The following is an 18,575-nucleotide window of genomic DNA, read 5'->3' on the forward strand; positions in this document are numbered from 1 at the left end:
GAAAGCCATAGGAATTGCTTTGAATATTGTATTTCAAGTGAACCGACAACACACAGTGATACTCAAGTAAAGCAACATTAAAGAGGAAGGTGGAGGCCAGTAAAAATATGGTAGTAAAATTCAGGAAAAAGATAAGAGAGTATTACAGCAAAAATTTCGAAGGATGGAGAAGAAAAATACGAATTTGAGTTCTATAATCAATACACTGAAAAAAAACCCACTTAAGTTAGTTAGTGAAGAAAGTTTGTCTGTTTTAGAATCATGTGCTGGTGGGGTGAAAGACATAGCCAAAAACAGTGATCAAAAATTGCCCATTAATTATTCACCTGCTGTAAAATCATTTAGTTTAACACTGAATTTTTACTCTCCACGTGCTTATAATTTTGTAAGGACATCCTTTGATACGTCCCTCCCACATCCTCGGTTTCTGGAAATATTGTATGGTAAAGTAGAAGTGAAACCAGGTTGGACAGAGGCCTCATTCACTGCGCTCAGGGGCATCTATGAATCCCAAAATAATGCTAATGTTTATTCATTAATTATGGATGAGATTGCTATTCGCCAGCATGTGGAGTGGGATGGCAAAAAATATCATGGGTTTATTGACATGGGAACTCACATGATGACAGTTTGCCAGTTGCCAAAGAAGCACTGACCTTCATGGTAGTGTCACACAAGTCTTCATTTGAGTTACCAATTGGGTGCTTTTCAATTTCTGGGTTTGGTAGCAATGAACGGAGCAACTTAGTTCTGCAAGCTTTGGAAAAAACTCCATTCAGTTGGAATAAAAGTTATTTCGCTTACTTTTGATGGAGCAGCCACTAATTTAGGGATGGAGAAAATTCTTGGTTGCAGCATGAAGCCAAATAATTTAAAATCCTATTTTTATCATTCATGTACTAACGAGCTAGTATGTATTTTCCTGGATCCATGCCACATGTTCAAGTTGATAAGAAATGCACTAGGGGATCTAGATACATATATGGATGGTAGAGGTAACCTAAGGCAGTTCGTAAAAAGACTCAACCAGGTGCAGGAAAGTGAAGGCCTCCAACTAGGGAATAAGTTAGAGAGGAGACCACATTGGCGACGTGGAGAAAAAAAATGAATGTCAGGTTGGCGGTTCAATTGCTCAGTGACTGTTGCGGACTCACTACAGTTCTGTTTGGACCAAAACATCCCCGGCTTTGAAGGATGTGAAGGGACGATAACATTTATAAGTACTCTCAATGCCCTATTTGACATAATGAATTCTCGGAGTTTGTCTACATATGGCTGGAAACGCCCTCTTCAAATTGAAAATAACAAAGATGTCATGGACTTCCTGAAAAGCATTGAACAATATTTCTTGTCCTTAACATTGCCGCCTGATAAAGTGCCCATCCTCGAATGCAAAAGGAGAGCAGGATTCATTGGATTTCTTATGTGCTGTCAAAGTCTTAAGCGCTAAATGATAGGCTAATTCTTCCCCCCGAAACCAGTTTTGAAGTTCTTGTTAACATACAAAGCGAGTCAGGATCATATGTAGCTGCTATTCAGCATGTAAGGAATGCTGCAGAGCTTTATGTAGAAGATTTCCATGCACTGATTGCTGTAAAAAACAAAGGACACTTATCCTTTCCCTCAAAAGATGTATAAACCATATGTGTTTTATGTGAAAAGATATTTAGGGAAAAGGTTTTGCAAAGTGGTAAGTCAAACCAATACATAAAACTGGCCAACTAAGCTCGTCTAGCTATAGTTATACGCGCAGTATCGGAGCTGCAAAACAAAACTGTATTTTTAACTTTGAAGAGCCATATGACTGCATGTGCCGCACTTCATAATCATTTAGTATTGTTGACAAAAGCAGTGGCTGAAACCTATTTACAGACAAGGTATTCCTATGCAGGAAGACAGTTTACAGCAAGAGAAAATGCTTCAAAAACTGTCAAAAGTAGGAACACTATGAATAAGTTAGTGCTGTTCAATGGCATATAAACATGTATGTAGTATGTATGTATGTATGTGTGTGTTTGTATGTTTTATGTATAAATATTTCTATAGAATTGGTGTAATAAGCTTGCAAAATTTCGAAGTTGTTATATTTATCCTTTAAGTTTTAGAAAAATATCTTAGTATAATGAAAGGTATTTATGAAATATATACCGCATCAATAAATGAACGGTAATCAAAAACACAACCATCATAATGGATAAGACGGGGTCTGGAGGTAGTGGCCGTCAGGGACCCTGGTGGCCGTGAGCCATGGCCGTAAGTCCTCACCTGGGCCGGGTATCCCCCATCTTCTGGACGTAAATTTGACAGTTCGTCGGGCTTCACCTCAATGAATGGGATTAGCGGGCCGTGTCGACTCCACCAATTCTACCTCCATGCCGGGAATACATCTCGAAAATATAGTGTGAACGGGGCTTTAAGCCCCGTTCACACTGTGCCGACTCTGGGCCACGACTACCCACGACTCTAGGGTACACGAGGTCTTGGGTGATGATGTAAAAGTGTCGGGCATGTCTTGAAAGAGGTCTTGAGAAGTTGCGCTGACGTCGTGACGGGAGTCTGGAGTCGTGAGGGTTAGCACGACATGCTGGCAACTAGTTGGCCGAATGTCCCAGACAGTCGGCAAGACACCAAGACGCCAATACCCCCCCCCCCCTTCTTGGAGCGTGGGAACCAACTTGTCAAATGGAAAAGTTGCTGGGTTGTCGTGGCCCAGAGTCGGCACAGTGTGAACGGGGCTTTAGAATTGTGTATAAAGCTTGCTTATCAACCTTTCTAACTTAATTACCTAAAATATGTAGATATTATCTTCTTTAGGAAAATTTTCTTTGTCAGGTGGCATAGTTTCTTTTTACAGTAGCTTATTAATTCTATGAAAAAATCGGCATGGAAGAAAATATTGGTGAAATGGTGAGGTAGGGGTGGGGGGGGGGGTCCGAAACGGCATAACTTCCTTGCCCAACCTGGAGGCTACACTATTGTTATGTCCGAGTGTACATGGCAACTTTACATCCTTCATCACCATTTTAACAGAGATGTCTTTGGCTTCAAGCTTAAGAAAATGCATTAAAGAGTAGTTTTCAACTACTCTTTTATGGACTATTGCTACTCACACACTGTTGTTAATAATAAGGCAACAATATATTGATTTCATATATTTCTTGCATAGAAACTGTTTATGACGTCATTGTCCAAGCCCTTAATTCCTGCGTCATGACTGGCTCGGTCTGGCTGACACATCAGCCCCTGCCCCTGTCTGCACCCCAGGAGGTGTGACCTAAAATCTAAGGAGGGACAGGGATGGTGCTTCCAAGTAAGGCGGCTGTCAAATATGAGGCCCAGATATCGCGTTGTCTCCACACAAGAAATCCGTCGGGCGCCAAGATATAGTAGATCTGGGTCAGGATGGACACCACGAAGGCGACAAAAATGCATAACGACGGTCTTTGAGGCGGAGAAACGCAAGCCGTGTGTAGTGGCCCAGTTCGAAATCCTATTAATGGCCAACTGAAGTTTACGTTCAATCAGCGACATCCTCGCCCCTGAAAAGGAGTTACACAAGTTATCAACATAAAGGGAACTATGGACACCATCAGGAAGGACACCGGTAATACCATTTATCGCTACTGTGAAAAGTGTAACACTTAGGATACTTCAATGAGGCACGCCATCTTCCTTTGGTTCAGACTCCGAGAGTACATTCCCTATACGAACCCATAAAAGTCATCGAGATAGAAACTGTTGAATAAAAATGGGCAGGCGGCCGCGAAGACCAAACTCAAACAAACGAAGTAAGATGCCATGACACCAAACAGTGTCGTATGCCTTCTCTAAATCGAAGAATACTGTCACTTGGTGATGTCTATTTGCGAACGCTTGGCATACGGAGGACTCCAAAGACAAAAGGGCATCCGATGTTGATCGTGCATATGCAAGACGTCAGAGATATGGAACGATAGTTAATGGGCTGGGGGCTGTCCTTTCAAGGTTTAGCGATGGGAAGGACGATGACAACACCCCAAGATGAGGGGATATCACCGGAGATCCAAATCAAATTAAAAAGTTCGAGTAAAAATGTAAAAGCCTCATCAGTCATGTGGCGCAAGAGGGAATATGGGATTTCATCCAGGCGTGGGGACGAATCATGGCATTGGGATAAGGCCATGCGCAACTCAGAAGGGGAAAAAGGGGATTTTATAAGACTAAGGAAGCAAAGTTTACCCTCACAGATTCAATATGACGCCGATGTTGTGCTCTAGGTGCAGTAGGATCCTTTCTAGAAACACTAGCGAAGTGTTGTGCAAACACGGCAGCCACTATTTGAGGATCCGCAACCTTCTTCTCCCCAGCATGGGATAGGACTGGAGGAGGGGGTGCTGAAAACTTCCCTGGTCTTACGAACTCTGTTAAAAGCTTCAGGGAGGGAAGTGCGAATAGTGATGGAGGAGACATAAGTCTTCCAAGAATCTCGCTGAGCCTGCTTGAAAGTGCGGCGCGCGCGAGCGCGCGCTTGTCTAAAGGCCTCCAAGCAGTGATTGTCTTGACGATGTCGTTGGAGACGACAAAATGCAGCACGCTTTTGCCAGATAGCAGCAGTACAATCCGCATTCCACCAGGGAACGGGACGCTTAGGAAAACAGCCAGAGGTCCTAGGAACAGATTGAAGGGCAGCAGAGTGCAGCATGTCAGTGAAGTAGTTTGCAGTTTCTTCCGAGTTCCCAATCTCAGCCACTGAAAGCGCGGGGGTGCCGATTTCTTTGAAGAGTTTCCAGTCCGCCTTATCTAAACGCCACCAGGGAGGACGGGACTGGAGTTCAGAGTCGGTAGGCTCAATTAAAATTCGGAAGTGGTCACTACCATGTAGGTCCGGTGGAACTTTTCAATTAAAATCGAGGAGACAGTCAGAGAGAGAGAGAGAGAGAGAGAATCAATGGCCGTAAAGTGCCAGTTGGGCTATGGAAGTGTGTCACGTCTCCTGAGTTTAAAATTCCCAACCCCGCATCGTAAATAAAAGAGGCTATTAAATCACCACGGTGGTTAAAAAAAAGTCATCCCACAAATAATGCCTACCATTAAAATCACCTAACACAAGGAAATGGATAAGTGAGTTAAAAGGTTGTCGAGATGATTTATATTGATAGGATCATTGGGTGGCAGATAGAGGAATAATATCTATTAATAAAAATCTGTACAGACACAGTCTGCAGCGGAGTGTTAAGTTGCAGGTGAATATAGAGAATGTCTGACCGTATAAAAACAGCAGTGCCACCACAGTGGCCTTGGTTAGAAATAAAAAGCACGATATCCAGAAGGGCTAAAATGATTAAGGTCTCCGAGCAATGTCTCTTGGAGACAAATACCAACCGGAGAAAACCTAGAGATTAAGACACGGAGTTCCTCCCAGCAGGAGCGTAAACCTCTACAGTTCCATTCTTGAGGGAATCCCAGAGAGGGACTTCCCTCTGAGGGTCTGACCAGGTAATTTTATAAGACGATTTTTACTGGGCTCTGGAGACGTTACCAAAGAAGCTGTTCTCCGATCCGAAAAACCGGGTCGAGGTACCTCAGCCTTCGGACGGGAATGAACTTGGGCCTTTGTTATGACTGTTTTTGTGATAGTCTGGCTACCAGAATCAGGTTTCAAGTCAGTGTTAAGTTTATCACACGAACGTTCATGGTCGACTGAAACTTCAGACTCTTGAGACATCTGAGTAGTAACAAATGTACGGGAGTGGGGGTAGCCTCAGCGGGGGGGACTGGAAGTGGGGGTTGGGGGGGTCAGCGGGGAGGTTACGGAAAAGGGGGTATCTGGACCCCCAACCCCCTCCCATCTTTTACCTTTTCACTAACCCACCACCCCCCACCCCTCTCGGACTCGCGAACGGAAGCGGAGGGTGACAGGAGTAGGGGTGCCCAGCAGGAGGGGGGGGTGACGGAGTAGGGGTGCCCAGCAGGAGGGGGGGTGACGGGAGAGGGGGTACTTGAAGAGTTAAGATAAGATCTTGGGCTCGAATGACCACGAGATTATAATCACGGAAAAGGTTAAAGACATTAGGTTAATGACCAGGCTCGAATATGAATTTACTCTCTAATGCAAGTCCGAAAATAAAATAAAAAATCGCCATTGAACGTAAGACTCGATAAATTATTTAAGTTTTTGCTAGGTGTATTGTATCATTATCTTCTTATTTCTCATTTCTCAACTTGTTTCTTCTTATTTCTTTCCTCAACTTATATATTTTTTTACTCCGGTTATTTGGTGCCATCTAACCCTAAACACTGCAGCACCAAGTCTTTTTTTTTCTGATTTTGCATTAATTAATGTCTTATATCTCATTTCTTAACTTCTTTCTTCTTATTTCTTTTCTCAACTTGCATTTCTTTATATTTTCTGCCTTCTCTTCAGTGTCATATGACCTTAGACGTTACCGCATCGAGTTTACCTTTTTCCGTGAAAAAGGGATCATGTGTGTGTGTGTGTGTGTGTGTTCCATTCCCCTCTGATTCTTGAGAAATCTGCGGCTAGCTCGAAATTTTGTGGGCCAACTTTTTTAGCCGAATATATGCTCCGAAGCAGAATTTAGTGAGGATTCTTATGGTATCTTCAAATTCCTCATACGTCTATTAGTTTCCGAGTTACACCGATAAAACTGATTTTTTTTCTCTCGTCAGAGTAGCCTAACAAATAAAAATCACTCAAAGCTCCTCATCTACGTTCCTTAGAAAGATTGCCATATGTTTCTATTAAGAAACTTATCCCAACAACTGCAAATTTGACGCACTTTCATCGAAAACTTAATTTTTAATCATTTTTTATTTACTTTTATGGCGCTTTTCGCGTCATCGTCCGCCAGAACCTTTTACCCTTGATGACATGAAATGCGTCATCGTGCGCGAGAGGGTTAAATAAGTCAGATTTATCTCAAATTCACTGTCTGGGCAGACAAATATTCGGAAAAGAGAAGGCAAACCAGTTTGTAGATATATATAAATATGCTGTATATTCACGTCTTTATGGATATCTTCTTGTTGATTTGGGTATAAATACTCCTGAATCCCTAGTTTCGCTCAACTCTCCCTTCCATCATACCTTTCTCCCTCCCTCTTCTCTCTCCTCCCCCCTCCCTCCCTCCCTCCCCTTCCCTTTCCTTCCCTCGTGTTATTAAATGCGTCAGATTTATCTCAAATTCACTGTCTGGGCAGACAAATATTCGGAAAAGAGAAGGCAAACCAGTTTCTCTCTCTCTCTCTCTCTCTCTCTCTCTCTCTCTCTCTCTCTCTCTCTCTCTCTCTATGTATATTCACGTCCTTATGGATATCTTCTTGTTGATTTGGGTATAAATACTCCTGAATCCCTACAGTTTCGCTCAAACATTGTTGGAGAGCCTCCCAGGTGAACGCGTATTCCAATGGTGAACTCCAGGAAAAAGGAACTCTTACACGTTCTATACTCCCAACATAACGAACCCTATGATTTAAGCTCTCAGCTACTTCTGATCTTACTCTCTAACGCCTTTGCAGCTGCTTTCTTAAACCCTCGAAGCCCGCCTTCCTGAAGTCAGGTATTAAGTGTTGTTTCTGCTGACTCTATCGTCCCATTTAATATTAAATTTAATTTCTTTATGATCACTGTTGCCTAATGAACCCCAAACCTCAATGTTGCTTATTATGTCCTCTTTATTAGTTAACAACAAATCCAAAATATACTCAGCCACCGCCTCACCATAGAAGCTTTAGGCTTACAGGATATATATGTTGTGTCAGCTTTGCCTTGAGCTTGTTAGTGAATAAGTTCATAAAATTACCAGGCTAGAATTCCGAGCGTGAATTTGTGATCTTAGCTTCAAGTAATAAATTAAGCTAATGTTTACGTAAGACTGATAAACTTAGCATGTATTATTGACAACTAAAGTATTACGTTTCCAAAATGAATACTGGCTCCAGTCATACTTATTGATCATAAAGTCATTATGGTATGACAGCTTCAGCACTGCTATGGAGTTATCTTGAAGTTTTTTTATTAAGAAAAGTAATCATTAACGCATTCACAATTACTTTGATGAAGAGGCGATGGCTGCATGGTCAGCAAGAGGGAGTGGTAAGCCTGAAGATCTAGGTTCGAGTCCCACCGAAGGACGTTGACAATATTCAACAATCGCCGATTTGCGGAAGATTGCCCACATGCGCTCCAGATCTTTAGTCAACCCTAATTTTAGCGACTTCGTTCGTTCAAGTGGAGCACCGGGGGGCAGCATGACCAAGCAAGAATCATATAACATGACAGCCACTATAAATATAATTCGCCTGCGCCACTAGCGAGCTGGGGTCGCCAAGAGGACCTTCAACAGAGCCTATCGGCGCAATACACGACACCTGAATTTCCATTCGAATTCATAGGTTTTCATTGTATTGGTATTCGGATATATCTGAGGTATTCGTATTCGAATACTTGACTTTTGTATTCCCTCCATTCCAGAAATTTCTGTGATAATAACTGTTTGGTCTCTTCTGCTGTTCGGCACTTGCTGGTCGAGTGCTGCAGACTGAGGTACCTGTGGGGGTGGTTCTGTGCCTCTCCCGGTGCCGGTGTGGCGTTGGGAGGTTCTCTCCCTCCCTGATGCCGAGGAGAAGTTGGCCTCCCCGGGAGATGATGTCATCGGGAACCTGCAGGAGGTTGGTGTCTTGCATCTCTTGTAGGCCCGTTGCTCACGGGTGTTACTTTTGTATTATTTTATAATTTTTATTATGCACCATAACTTAAAACAAAATCACATATGTGGTGCCAAATGCCCACTGTGTTGCGGGGACATATGTTGATACAGTAATCAATAAATCAATGAACTTCATTGAAAATTAGTGATTCCTTAGGTAAGCAAATATTGCACGGACATTTAAATTGGTACTGCAACTAAAAAAAAAAATTCATGTCTCACTTGAATGCTTCCAGTTCTTCACCAATTGCTTTCCCTTCCAGATTGTAGTCATATAGAAAGGCCTTGTACGCACCTGTGTTGAGTATGCATGTCATTACCCTGGGGAGAGGATCCACACATTTTACGGAGAGTCTAAATCCCATTGCCCCATCAGCTGCAATCGTCATATTGACTAATACTTCTTATTATATTCTACCGTATTGCTGTGTACCTTCAATCTTTTAGCGATATCTTAAGGCTTACTATTCTGAACTTACCAACTGCATGATCCATCTATTCCGCGACCGCGCTGCACAAAACTTTCTACGCAAACCACTATTCTGTCCAAATTATTAAAGCAAGAGTTAACCAGTGTATGCATCCTTTTCACTGGTAAACTATGAAGCAGCCTACCTTTCTCGTTATATCCTCCGCCCTAAGACTTAAGCTCGTCCGTGGTGCAGTGGTTAGCGTGTCTAGATACACATTAGCGGACCGGAGTTATAATCCCGGCCCGGGTAATCGGCGTGCACCTCACTCATCTGTTCATCCTTCTTTCGGGGTGGTCGATAAGTGAGTACATGGGAAACCTGGGGACGGTTAACTGTGGTAACCCGGATGTCACACTGGCCCTGTGTCCCGAGGTGATGGGTTCTTGCCACCTGTTCAAAGGCCAGTGCGACGGGGATGAGCACCGATGCCACGTGCAGCTATAGTGTATGGTCCAAGCTTTACCTACCTACGCCTATATGTTTTCAAGACGGGAGTATCAAGGCACCTCTGTAATCGAATGTACCCCTCTCTTTTGGCCATCCTGCTGTTTTCTGTTTTCTGAGAGAGCACTGTAATCAGCTCTTTTATGTTTATGATGTCTGATCTCTGTTAAGAGCAGGCAGGCCTAAGAGAGACCGCTGGCCATAATTACAACCCACCTATGTCGCAACGGCAGTGTCAGCCGTCAGTCACTTGGTACGCTACCACTTGAGATGTCTAGCACGGCGCCCAACAGCTCCGCTAAGCGGCGGTATGACAACGTGCTGTCTTACTGACCATGCCAGTGTCAATCGTCCGTGGAATTACACCACAGCAATCGGTTCCTAAATTGGGACCCGATTCTGAGGTGGTAGCTTTCTCAGAATGACAGGAATCGATTCTGGCAAAATATTCTGACCAGCCGTAGAGCCCCCTTTCCTCTTCGAGCAAGGAGGAAGAGTTTCTGAAGTGTGTGAGATCCAGACTTAGACCATTAATCGACGAAAGAGGTCAAAAGCCCTTTCCAGGAGGGTATTGGCTGGCGATCACTAGTTCGGCAAGTGATCAGGCCGCGAGGAAAGTACACATATAAAAAGCATATATAATATCTAAGAAGAGAAGAAAAAAATGTACAAATTGAACCACCTGACCCTTAAAATCGTATTTGAGTGCACACTGGATTCACCACATACACACACACACACACACACACACACACACACTGTAAACATTAGCTGCGTGGGACGTTGGGGACATGTTTACCACTCATTAGAATCCATTCACCATTTGCCTGGCCTCGCATAATGGAGACACACCGATGTAAACAACCCAGGAGGAGTAAACCAACACGTCCAAACACCCCAGCAACGCAGTTTGCATAAAGTAATATAAGGTCAAAAAAGGAGTTTCGTTTAGTCGGCGCAACATCTGTGGTCATAGGCCGGAGAGAGACAAAAGGGGAAGGAATTATAGAAGAAGGGAACAGATCCCAGGCGATGGGACACAACCCCCGATTAATACCAGTTGCCCATTCACTGCTGGGTGGACAGGGGCGTATAAACAGGTCAATATATATTAAGTTAACAATAGTCAGTGTCGCCTCTGTGGTGGATAGTGGAGTGTTTCCCATGTGGTATTGGTGTGCTGGATATCCCTTCACTGGTAGCCTGATAACACACACTCCCAGGTCTTTCTCTGCCTCTGTGGTGGATAGTGGAGTGTTTCCCATGTGGTATTGGTGTGCTGGATATCCCCTCCCAAGGTGCATGACTATATTTTTCTTCATTGAATTGTAGCAGCCACTTTTTGTTCCATTCCTGTAGCTTGGTGATGTCTTGTTGGAAGTCCGCAGTAAAGGGGTTAAACTTACTATGAATATGAATGTAAGTAATAATGTTAACTTTACCATGTATGCTAATAACACAAAGTTCAGTCACTGACAAAAATCGTGAAACCTTTCATACCAAACTCTCTCAGGAAATAACCTATGTTCGGAAATAAGTGACCTCTCTTTTGGCAACTTCTCAACTTTTTTTTATGGGATCAGTGACTTGCGGGCTTTTTTTCATTATTTTTCTTTTTGCCCTAGAACTGTTTCCCTTTGCTGTAAAAAATAAATGAAAAAAAAAAATTGGATAAAGGCAAATATGTTAAAATTCAATGTAGAGAGAACGCATATTTTTTTTTTTTCCAGAATAATTTTTCAGCACACCGCGGCACATGTGGAAATAGGCAATGAAATTATTCACACTGCCCAGTCGACAAAATGCAGAATTTGACGAGCACGTGGACTGGAAGGAACACTCCTGCCATGAATGTCTTAGTTCATCTAATATAAGTGGAGTCTTTCATCGCAGTTGTCAAACTCGACATCGATTCAATCTTATTATTTTTTTTTATTACAGCAGAGGAGTCAGTTCAAGGGCATAAAAATGGTAACATGTTAAAAAAAGAAGCCCGCTACTTACTGCTCCTAAAAAGAGTTTAGAGGAGTGGCCGAAAGATAGGTCAATTTTGGGAGGAGAGATGTTCAGATACCCTCCTCTTGATAAGAGTTCAAGTCGTAGGCAGGAGGAAATACAGATGAAGGAAGATTGTTCCAGAGTTTACCAGCGTGAGGGATGAAAGAGTGAAGATACTGGTTAACTCTTGCGTAAGGGATTTGGACAGTATAGGGATGAGCTTGAGTAGAAAGTCGTGTGTGGCGAGGCCGCGGGAGGGGGGGAGGCATGCAGTTAGCAAGTTCAGAAGAGCAGTCAGCATGAAAATATCGATAGAAGTTTGAGGGGCCACAAATTTATGTATTGTATCAATATGTTTTATCTACAGAAAGGGTGGCAGCTCAAGGGAAAAAAATTCGGCTATGTGCTGCTCTAACAAAATAATAAAAGAATGAGAGGACAGAAAAGAGGTCAATTTCGGGAGAGATAACGTAATACTCTTCTCTTGAAAGAGTTCAAGTCCTTGGCAGGAAGAAAAACAGATTGAGGTCCTCAGCTCTTGAGAAAACTGAAGCCAGAGAGAGCACGGATTCTAAATAGTAAACTTTATAAGGTTCAAGAAGCAATTTTGAAGTATTAACATATAAAAAGAAACAACAAGCGACTGAGATATTTTCATCCCTACAATGAGTAGCTTGTTCATGGGTAGCTGAGAGTGCAAGGTATCTGGGCATGGGGGTGAATGGGTATCAGGGCATGGGGTGCATAGGTATCAGGGTATGTGGTTGGATAAGGACGGGTATGAGGAAGTTACCCATGAAGGAATACGCAGATCAAAGCAGTGGGTAGAAGGAAATGGGTGTGTGCGTGACCCCCTCGACCTCCGTATGCAATTATAACATTTCTTTATCAAATTTTTTTTATTTTTTTTTACCTTATTTCTGGTTTTCTTTTTTCTTTTAATTCTCCTCCATCCTTTTCTTCTCCTTCCGTTTCTTTCTCATTTTTTATATTTTTTTACCTTATTTCTGGTTTTCTTTATTTTTTATCCCTTTTCATTCTTCTTCATCCTTTTCTTGTTCCTCCTTTTCTTTCTCTTCTCCATTTTTTTCTATTTTTTTTTTTTTTACTTATTTCTGGTTTTCTTTCTTTTTTCATCCTTTTGCTGTACCTCCGTTTCTTCCTCTGTACATGTGTTCAGGTATACATTATAACATGGACTATTTTTTCTAGGGGTCCGATATGTCCTTTTCCCGACAAGTTTTCCGTCTTTTTTCCGGTTGAATCCTGTGGCAGCCTCGCCATGAGTTTGGAATATGATCCAACGTTGGTCTTCAAGCGGCCCCAAAACATGCTGCTGTTTACCACCCATGCCAGGGAACCGATTTGTAGTAGATGGAGTTGAGCTGTTCATGGAGCTCCAGGAATTGATTAAGGTTAGTATCCAGTCCCCCTTAGGTTTACTCACCTATTTTATGATTATTATTATTATTATTTTTTTTTTTTTTTTACATCTTCACCTGCAGCGCTGATAGGCTATCTTCAGGGGGCTGGTGGTCGGCCTAAGCCTGTCTTGGCCGCAGCCTGGCCCGGCCGAGATGGCAGGGGTGGCATGGCCCACACCCATTATATGCCGCAACAGGCTCGCATGTACCGTCCCAACCAGGTCTTCCCCGTTGCCGCTCCAGGTACTCCGAACCACGATTTGAACTCATCAGTCAGCTCTACACTCCTGGAGAACGTTTTGACCAGCTATCCAGCGCCTGAACAGGGGAATTTCTCGCCCCACATGAACCCATGAAAATATAGAGATGAAAAATAAAGATTGTTGCCTGAAGCTTGTGTTTATTTTTGGTGCATGTTCCTTTTCAGTAGGTTATAAGTAGAGGTATACTACATGACTAGTAGGTTAGGTAGAGTAGTTGCTGGGGAGAGGAACTGAAGTAAATATATAAGAATTTACAACTAGTTGATAAAAGCAGACTTAAATATACAATATGTACGTAAGTAATTGATAGCACACTACACATAAAAAGCGGTTGAAGGCCCGGCGTCGGCAAGCCACTGCCTGCTTGCATTCGTCAGACCACCATGGCACAGGCCGACGTGATGCATTTCCAGTTGTCTGTGGGATTGTGAGTTCTCCCGCCCGATGAATGTGCGCCGTAAAAAAAAAAAAATAAATAAATAAAAAAAAAGAACCTGCTTCCTCCGTTGTCTCGAAGTCATCTATTTATGTCTCCGTGTGAGTCATGGTCCGAAAAAGCTCCCAGTCTGCTCGATCTAGTATCCAACGTGGTAGTCGAGGTGACGGTTGGAAAGTGGAATGGGAGATGAAGATGGGGTAGTGGTCGCTGCCATGTAGATCCTCTGATATTTCTCACGTGAAGTCTAGGTACGCATCGGGGGAACTGAGTGTGAGGTCAATAATAGACCGTGTATCAGTTTGCATATGGTAGTATTTTGGGTCACAGGTGTTCAGAATGCAGAGGTCTAGCTAGGTCTTCAATTACAGATGCAACAGTGACTCCTCTTGGGTTGCTGGTGGTATCCTCCCATAGTGTATGGCGACTGTTGAAGTCACCAACTAGTAAGAAGAGTGAGGGTAGTTGGCGTACCAGTGTCAGGAGGTATTGTTGATTGAGTGGTGTAGTGGGTGGAAGATACAGGGGGCATATAGTGTGGGTACGTGTTATGTGGATTTGAGAGGCAGTAGCCTGCAATGGAGTGTTAAGTGAGAGTGGAGTGCTTTCACTTTACTATCCACAGCCATACCACTCCACATAACTTCTACCTCCATCCCTTCTCACATCTCACATTCATTTCCTTTTATAGTCTGTCACTTCACTCCCTTTTATGTGGGTGTCTTGAATCTCCATAACTCTCCTTTCTCTTTTCCTTACCATTCATTCCATTTACATTATTAAGATAACCTTGTTATAAATTTAAATATAAGTCTTGTTATATTGAGGTGTCACTGTATCACCATTGTCATTAGTAAATGTTTATGCACACTGATGAATTCATAAAGTAATGTTCACTCGTGTTTTTCAGAGAAAAATCTACGTCGGATGCAGTACATCCAGAAGACCAAGGATGCAGACACCCCCACACAACTGAGAGAAGTGATTTCCACTAATGAGGAGAAACGGCGTGTGTTTGATGATGTTCATGCATCAAGCAGGGGGCCATTTCGGTATCAATAACACAATAAAAAAGTATCACAACGTTTTTACTGGCTAGGTATAAAAGAGGACATTATGAAATGGATATCAGAATGTGACCGCTGCCAGAGGTCAGAGAAATAAAAAACAGTTGCACCAGTCCTAAAGCCAATTAAAACACATGTTCCTTGGCAGATGTTAGGGATGGACTTAATAGGACCTCTAGATGAAACACAGGAAGGCAACAAATATATTCTAACAATAACTGATTTATGGTCAAAATATTTTCATGCATTCCCTTTGCAAGTCATGTTTGAAAACACCTTCAGAATTTGTTTTTTCAGTTTTGGTCCTCCAGAAAAGATTTCACCTGACCAGGGAAGGGAATTTTGCAATGAACAAAATACTACACTGTTCTCTCTTTTTCATGTAAAGTACTTGGTAACCTTAGCCCACCACCCGCAGACCAACGGTCAGGATGAACGGACCAACCAGACATTGAAAGGAATATTGAGTAAACTGGTCAATGATAAAAGAGATGATTGGGACCAGCATCTATATACTGCATTGTTTAGTATTAGAACAGCTGTACAGAGTTCCACAAAGTACACCCCTTTCTTCTTAATGGTTGGCAGGGAAGCTCGACTGTTTTCTGAGCTTCGTCACAGTGATGGTGATGAGGATGCTTGTGCAGTTCACGAATTTCCAAATGTAAATTTATCAGATGAAGATATTGACACCAGACTTAAGGCTATTTATAACGTAAAGAAAACAATTGACGATAACATTGCAAAAGCACAAGCAAAACAGAAGAAGTACTATGACCTCAAAAACAGTAAAGGCTACAAATCATTCAGTTTTGAAGTTGGAATGAAAGTATTACTGAAAAACTGTCGGAAACGAGAAAGGAAAGGTTCACGACTAGAGGAGGATTGGCTTGGACCTTACGAGATTCACAGTTTTTCAAGCAATTTTGTTGAACTTTTACATAATGGCAAGGTCCTTAAGAATAAAATTTCAGTAACTCACTAAAATATATAAAGAACATTGTATTGTAAGTGTACCTGTGCAGCTTCCTAGTCCAGCATGTGCACCCCCATCATCTCAGAGGCATGGACCAGTGACTGATAATGTATCCCAATGTGTTGGAGTCCTTTATCAGACACTGACAGTTGTATGGAGCAGCCTCACACTTATATCATGCCTACCTGTGAGATTGGTGAGGTACATTTGAAATTGATATTTTAGAGTTCTGTAAACCAGTTACACATTATTATATTATACATACACTATTTTGCCTATATATACCTATATCCAAGCTCAGGTGTTCAGTGATACTTAATTTTCAGATATCACCGAGTCTGCTGGCTGGTGAAGAAGCTAGAACGTGTTCCTTATCTGGTTCTCCAGAACTCCACAAGAAGTGTCGCCTTGCATAAGGCAAAGGCACTTCACTGAGGGTCTGTCACTTTGCCTGGTAAGGGACATTTTTTGTTTGTTGGTAGTCATGTAGTAATCTTAGTACATTGGAACAAGAAGTAGACAGCCTTAAACAGATAGTGGCGCAACAAAATCGAGTACTGCAACGTTTAGGTGATAACTTGCCTACGCCCCCGCGTCAAATGGCGACAACTAAACCCCGTGACATTCCTGTGTTAGAACTACATCAACTGCAGGGACTCAACCCAACCACACAACTCCAGATTTTCTTTGAACTAGTTGAACAATGCAGTGAAATTGATGCTAGGAGAGTACAAATAGCCAAAGGGAGAGTTAGTACCGAGATAGCAGCTCTCATTCATAATCATCAAACCTTGCACAACTGTAATACTTGGGACAGCCTCAAAGAGCTCCTTAACAACCAATTCAGTAAGGAAGTTAACTTTGATAGAGCATGGCAAGACACCGACTCGGGACGTTATGAGTGGTCGGAAACACCACAGGCTTTTGTTAATAATTTCATCTGTCGCTATGCTATCCTAGAAACACGATTTGCCAAAGAAAAGCTCCCTAATCGGGACAAAACGATCAAAAGAAGATTATGGCAAGGTCTTCCTCAAGAAGCCAGGGTCAGACTAGAAGGATTCCTGGATGAGGATTATCCACTAAATAAATTTGTCGACAGGGTAGAACATGAAAGACAGTGGCTCGAGGCTACTCATACACCTGCCCTAGGTAGAGTTAAACCAGACCAAAAACACTATCCACTCAAACAGGACCCCCAACCCGAAGCTCACACCGTAAGTCCTAAGGATCTGTCACAATCAAATGCTACATCCAGAGAATCCTCAGAAGTCGATGAAATAAAGGAACAGATCAAGGATTTAACAGAGCAACTTGGGAAATTACAAGCTTTCTCACGCCAACCCCAAAATGAGCGCTACTGCTCACACTGCCGTTCTCATACCCATAATCTGAGAGAGTGTTGGAGGAAACCTGCTAGAGGCTCCTGCTTTGATTGTAGACAATATGGTTGTTGGCGAGGAAACAAATCTTGCCCAGGAAAACCCAAGACAACATGACTAGCTCAAGCTCATACCTCACCAACTATCAGCCTAGCTGTTAATAACCAAATCATGAGAGCAGTAGTTGATACTGGTAGTTGTTACACCCTCATCAAGGAAACAACAGTCAATAAACTGGGGAGGGAAATAAATAAAAGACGTGCCCTTCCTAACTTACAAGGAGTCACTGGCTCACCATTGAGAATTCTTGGCATGGTTTGGTTAGAAATTGGAGTTGGAAAAGATCATATACATAAACAATGGTCTCCCATAGTTCCAAACAATTACCTGGATGCATATCTATTATTAGGTACTGATGTTCTACCCAGAGCAACGTTGACGTGGAACGGAAACAGAAACACCATGGTGTGGGGAAATGCTCCCTATGTTATCAATCACATCAAAAGACAAAGAGGGAAAGTAGAAAGAGTTAGAACAGCCCCACTCATCCTAGATCAAAATGACCAATTAAAGGACATCCGACTTACCAAACCTATAAGGATAGAACCTTACCAAATACAGTTCTTACCTATCCCAGTACCAAAGAAGCCAGGAGAGACTTTGCTAGTTCATTCTCAGCCCAAAATAAATCCTGACAGCTTGCCATTCCTCACTAAAGTAGATGAAAACAGTAATATTTATTTGCCTTTTAGGAACGACACAAAAGGGGTCAAGGAAGTTAACCAAGGAACTTTACTAGGAACATTCGAAAGCCTTAATTTTGAAACTGTTAATGCCATCCAAACACCATCTGAAAGTCCTCTACTTGAAATTCACAATGATTTACTACCCAACAATGATCAAGTACCACCTAAAGAAGATAGTAGTAGGACAGATCGTCTCACTGAATTAATAAGACAACAACAATGGAATCACTTGACTCGAGAGCAAAAAGCAGAAATGAAATCAGCCATCCTAGACAATCATGAATTATTCATCCTAGACAAAAGTGAATTAGGCTTAATGATTAAACTAAATCTGGGCAAATGTGAAATAGCTAAAAATGAAGTTACTTTTCTTGGTTATAGGATATCTAAAGAGGGCAGTCAGCCAGACCCAAAGAATGTAGAAGCAGTTCTTGAAATGAAACCACCTACTAAAGTAAAGGAAGTTAGGAGATTCTTGGGTATGACAGGGTTTTACAGAAAACATATCCCTAACTATGCAAAGATTGCCACGCCCCTAACTAATCTCACCAGAAAAACCCAACCTTTTAAATGGACTGAACAGTGTCAAACTGCTTTTGAAACACTAAAGGAATACCTCGCTAAGGCCCCTGTTCTTGTGAGAGCCCAACCTCACCAA

The sequence above is a fragment of the Eriocheir sinensis genome, unplaced genomic scaffold, assembly GCF_024679095.1.
Source record: "Eriocheir sinensis breed Jianghai 21 unplaced genomic scaffold, ASM2467909v1 Scaffold903, whole genome shotgun sequence".
NCBI lineage: Eukaryota > Metazoa > Arthropoda > Malacostraca > Decapoda > Varunidae > Eriocheir > Eriocheir sinensis.